Source organism: Diabrotica virgifera, chromosome 4 (assembly GCF_917563875.1).
Source record: "Diabrotica virgifera virgifera chromosome 4, PGI_DIABVI_V3a".
Taxonomy (NCBI): Eukaryota; Metazoa; Arthropoda; class Insecta; order Coleoptera; family Chrysomelidae; genus Diabrotica; species Diabrotica virgifera.
The window spans coordinates 156,901,283-156,907,282 of NC_065446.1; positions in this window are offsets into that span (position 1 = coordinate 156,901,283).

A 6,000-nucleotide genomic window follows, 5' to 3' on the forward strand; every position below is an offset into this window, starting at 1 on the left:
TTCCGGTTTCATGCCTGTCTGTTCGTCCATATCTGTAGGTGAACAAAATTCATCCGTCATATCAGCTGACAAAAAGTTACACGAAGGGTTCAAATATCGACTGCCGGTTCAACTTCCGGTCACTTTTTGTGAAAAATTAGAACTTACGATGTCCAATTGCTTGTTACAATTTTTTTTATAAGTGTTCTAATCTATCTATTCTGACTTTTCATTAACTTACTTAGATCACATATAATTTAATACAGTTTTGATGTCAGGGTCTTCAAAATTTATGTGGTGAGTTCCGGTATGTGATGAATGAAAAACGACTCCATAAGCAGAAGAAAAAAGTGTTCTCAAGACCTAAGACAATACATCGACTCACAAGAGCGTTGTGACAGTAGCAAAAATTCGAGTTGGGGTTCTAATTACTTTCTCATGCGGCTTACTCTCCTGACTTGGCCCCCTCCGATTATTAAGTGTTCCCAAATCTGAAGAAATGATGGGCGAGTCACAAAGTTTCACAAAAAAGCGAATATTTCGCGAAATGAACGTCAGATCGAAAAACTAAAAAATGCGTGTTCAATATTTTTCAAAAGTCTATCGAATGATACCAAAAACGAACCCCACGGAAAGGGGTGAGGAGTAAATTAAAAATTTTAAATACGAACCCTGCGATATTTCGCGAAATGAACATCAGAGTGCCAGTGTGTGCTTTTTTTTCTGGGATGAGTACCACCCCCTTCTCGAGTGTGAAAAAATATAGGTCCAAATAAGTCCGTAACTGGATAAACTAATTAAATTCCTTGTAACTTTTGTTTTTAGATGGTTTTTCGCAAATAAATCAAAAAGTAAGTATTTGATCGAAAAACTATTCCTAGCAAATATAAAGCTTATAAAACAGTAAAAAAAATGATGTATGTATGAAGTCTGGACACACAATAAAAACAGAGTTGGAGCTAATCAAAAGTTGGTTCTTATTCGTCAAATTCCAAATCGACTAGTTCAACGTAAAATGTCCAAAAAATAACGCACTTTTCGGGGAAAACCCGCCACAAATTTTTTAAAGAGTTTAAAAAAAGTTTTATTTTTGTTATATAAAAAGTATCTATTCTATCACCATCAGCATCAAAAGTAGACCGGGCAGTATCGTCGCCCCCGCTAGCGAAATTATTCCGATTCGATTTTTTTGCACAAACTTACTCAAAAAGAGGTCCTTATAACATATCCAAAGGGTGCCGGGCGGTGCATTGGTCGAAAAATTGTTTAAAAATTTTTTTTGAAACAAATTCACAAAAACAATTTTTTCATTTCGAACAATTTTTTTTAGATAACTTGTGTCATTCTGGGCAAAAAAGGTGTCTTGCCATTTTTGTTTAAAATTGATTGTTGTCGAGTTATATGCGATTAAAAATTTGAAAAATGCGAAAATGGACATTTTTAAGTCTTAATAACTCGATTAAAAGTTATTATTATCAAATTAAAAAGTGAGCAGATCAAGTTTCAAACCCTTGCTTCAAGGTCCTTAAGAGATTTTTGTCATTATTTTATTACAAAGCTGTTATTTTTAATTATTAATAATTAGCGCTATAGTCCCGGATTTATCGTCGCCCCTGTTAGTGAAATTATTCCGATTCGATTTTTTTGCACAAACTTACTCAAAAAGAGGTCCTTATAACATATTCACAAGGTGCCGTGGTCGAAAAATTGTTTAAACAATTTTTTAAACAAATCCACAAAAATAATTTTTTCACTTTGAACAATTTTTTTTAGATAATTTTGGACATTCTGAACAAAAAAGGTCTCTTGTCAATTTTCTCTAAAATTGATTGTTGTCGAGTTATACGCGACTTAAAACCTGAAAAATGCGAAAATGGCCATATAACTCGACAAAAATCAATTTTAGAGAAAAATCTCAAGATACCTTTTTTGCTCAGAATAACCCAACTTATCTAAAAAATCGTTCGTAATGAAAAAATTATTTTTGTGAATTTGTTTAAAAAATTGTTTAAGGTGATACAGTAGCGATCAACAGGTAGCCAAAACGCGTTCCAAGATTGCGGCTGTAATTTTGAATATCTTTTCAAGATATTTGGCACACGTATCCGTAATATAATAAAGAATGGCGGTACAGAGCCCAATTTGAAAAATATATTAGGTAATATTTGAAAATTATTCTGTAATTAAATACAATATTAAAAAAACGAGCCTGTACCGCCATTAAGAAGAACAAAAAAATACACTTTCTTCAAATAAACTTTTTTATCCGATGCCTAGATTTTGTGTCATTTTGGAACTACTAAAATGTTTTATTTCATTAGTCCAAAACAAAATTTAAATTTTTTAATTCGACAAAATATTTCCACGCACAGGCTGTGGTCTGTATTAATTCGAGAACCAAGAGAGACAGCTCATTAACCGCCTTTCATTTTTTCTTAGAAAATAAACGATCTCTACACAAAGTACTTATAGGATAATACGCCGCCGTTATGAAATGATTGTAGGATGTTAAAATGACGAAGGATGTTTTACCCGGAAATCCGAATTTTATATACTTTTGTTATATTTAATACCCTAATAGCACACGACATCCTTTGGACGTCCAAAATAGGTCAATTTTTGGTCCTAACGTCCATGGACCATAAACGGACGTCCTTTGGACGTCCGACGCTGGACGTACTTCGGGTGTACTAAATATGTACGTCCTTTGGACGTCCGGCGTTGGACGTCCGGCGTTGGACGTCCTTCAGGTGGACTAAATATGTACGTCCTTTGGACGTCCGGCGTTGGACGTCCTTCGGGTGGACTAAATATGTACGTCCTTCGGACGTCCGGTGTTGGACGTCCTTCGGGTGGAATAAATATGAACGTCCTTTGGACGTCCGTACTCGGACGAAATACGGACCTTTTCCAATCGTCCATATTGGACATATTCTACCAATAAGGGGATTAAACAGCAAAATTATTTAATAAAATATTAACTTAATTATGTTAATAAAATAGTTTAAATGGAAAAGATTATAAATCATATTTAATTCAAAACTGTATATGTAGTTTAATATCTAATACATGTTTTTGTTTTTATGTAAAGTGTGAAAATCTGATCGGTAAATTATTCGTTATGTCCACTCTACATCAACAATAAATTGAACAAGAAATTGACTAAGTTATTCAAGGCCAAATTTGACGAGTACAAAATGTATGATTTGTAAAAGAAAATGAAGGAATTTGATGAAATAGAACAATTGGATATGTTTTATTTTGTCAAATTTCTTTATTTTCTGTTTATTCACGGCAAAATTGGAAGTAGAATTGTGTTTTGTATAAGCCAAATTTGACCTTGAATAACTTGTCGTCAATTTCTTGTTCAATTATTGTTGATGTAAAGTGGACTTTATAATGTTTTATTATTCCCGTTACCAAGATGATAGAAGTTTGGTGGTTAATTCTAATAAGCAAAAATATAATTTTTATCAATGTATCCTTACTACAGATGAATATTGAGAGCATCTTTTTGAAGTTGAGCGTACGTGTGCCCAAAATAGGTCCAGTTTTAGTCCTAATGCGGATGGACTATAAATGAACGTCCTTCGGACGTCCGACGTTGGACGTACTTACGTGTTGAATAAATATGAACGTCCTTTGGACGTCCATTGGACGTCCGTGCTCGGACGTCCGTTGGACATTGACATCGATCAGTGAGCGTCATCTGCAAAGAAGAAAATCACAAGCCAGGACAACCAATCCAAATAGTGAGTGTTTCAAACTTTTGTGTTGTGTTGTCAAAAGTTTATTTAATTATTTATGTTTTTCCTTACATACTTACATATTTTTTCAAGCTTTTTGGTATATTTTTCATATTTTTTACTATATTTCGATAAAAAAATTCTTCGCAGTTTTATCCTAATCAACATCATCATCATTCTATCCAAAAAGGCAAATCGCCAAAATCGCAATTTTATCATAATATGATATGTATATTTGCATTTTACCACATTTTTTCGATGTTTTGAAACATTTTTGTATATCTTTTGTGTATCTATCTATATTTTGTATATCACCCCTCCTCGGGGTGAAACTCACCCCCCAAATTCACATACTAATTTGTAAGTACACATACTTTGTAAGTATGGAATAAAGGTTGCTTAATATTAATCAGTTTATCGAAGTCCGGACTTATTTTGAACGTTTTTCACCCCAGAGAAAGAGTGAAGCTCACCCCAGGGCAATAGCACACATTGGCACAATATCACTTTTTTTCTTTGGCATGTTAGCTATGCGTATGCCAAATTTCATGTCAATCCTTTAAAATTTACAGCAAAAACCATCAAAGAATGTAGTAATACTTGTTTTCATGAAGTCGGTGATAGAGTTTGACAAATCTTTATGGTTGTTAAATATCTTTTAATTTGTGTATTCGATTTTTAAAGGTAGGTACTATATACGTCCATTTGGCACAATAAAAAATAACCTTCGACCGGTACATATTGCTTGTATCGATGCTCGGTGCATTGTTCAGTCATAAATTTTACCTGTCCCTATAGCGTCGGCCGTCGGGTCCTATTGTAAATTATTATAATAATAGTCCGTCTCGGTATTTTATTATTTCTGTCATAAGTATCTCTGTGGAAATGCAAATGCTGCTTGTAACATCCCAAAAACCAGCTCTACTATTAATTGTACTCGTATAAATAAGTGTATAATATGTACCTACCTACTTATTTATTGTATTCATTTATAGACCTGGATCCCGCGTAATAAAAAAAGTTGATTAACAGCAAGCTGAAAATTTGTTAATAGCTTCACGGTGTCTAGTCGGACAAACTTTGATGTACGGGAATACTGGAACCGGGGAAGTTTTAATTGTGGAACAGGTTAAAAACTTGGAACATCAGACTACCGAAAACGTTCCATGTATTTTGTCGGACAGAACTTCCAATTGATTTGTTACCATTTCATTAAACTCTTATGCAAAAATCAGACTGCGTACCAGTCTACTTTTATTCTCTTAATATTTTTACTTAAAAAAAGTGTACTACAATCATCTCGCTAAACTTAATATAACTGTTTTCGAGATAAACCCATTTTAAATCTGCGATATAACATAATTTTTTGCATAATATTGTAGTTAAATCCGAAAAATCAACTTAAAACCATAATAATAATTGTGCCAATTCTCATTTATGTCATTTATATTTTTGGAGATTTTTATGGTTTATAAGTTATTTTTCGAGTTTAGCGAGACGAATGTAGTATATATTTTTTAAGTAATAATATTAAGAGAATAAAAGTTTTGATTCGAAAAGTATATGTAATGTAGAGTTCCCTCAGCGATGTGATATAATATTATTACAGTATAGCTCCCCGTGCATGACAAGCTTATGGAGGTAGCCCATATAGCCTAGGCTATAATATTATTAAAAAAATCACTTAGATGGGACAATGGCTTTAGGAAATTCGAGACATCAAAAATGGCCCATTTTTAAGGTGGTGCGTTAATTTCTTGGAGAAATGTAATTATAATTTAATGTAAATAATCTAATATCCAATAATTGTAAATTAATATAAGATGTAATATAAGTTCCTTAAAAAATATATTTTTTATTTCCCACAATACATTCTCCACAGGTATAAATATCGTCTCTAGACGTCCACCGAACGTCCTCCCAGGACGTTAGATGGATGATCGGCAGCAATACATTGGACCAAACTGGGACGTCCTATGAAGGCCCAATTGACGTCCACCGAACGTCCCTTCGGACGTTAGGTAGACCTCCATTGGGCGTTTGGCAACGTGGAATTTGGACCAAAATTGGACGTCCTGTTAAGGTCCAATTCACGTCCCCTAAGACGTCCGATTAAGATCCAATTTACTCCGATTAAGGTCCAATTTACGTCCAACTAAGGTCCCATTTACGTCCGATTAAGGTCCAATTTACGTCCGATTAAAGTCCAATTTACGTCCGATTAAGGTTCAATTTACGTCCGATTAAGGTCCAATTTACGTCCGATTAAGGTTCA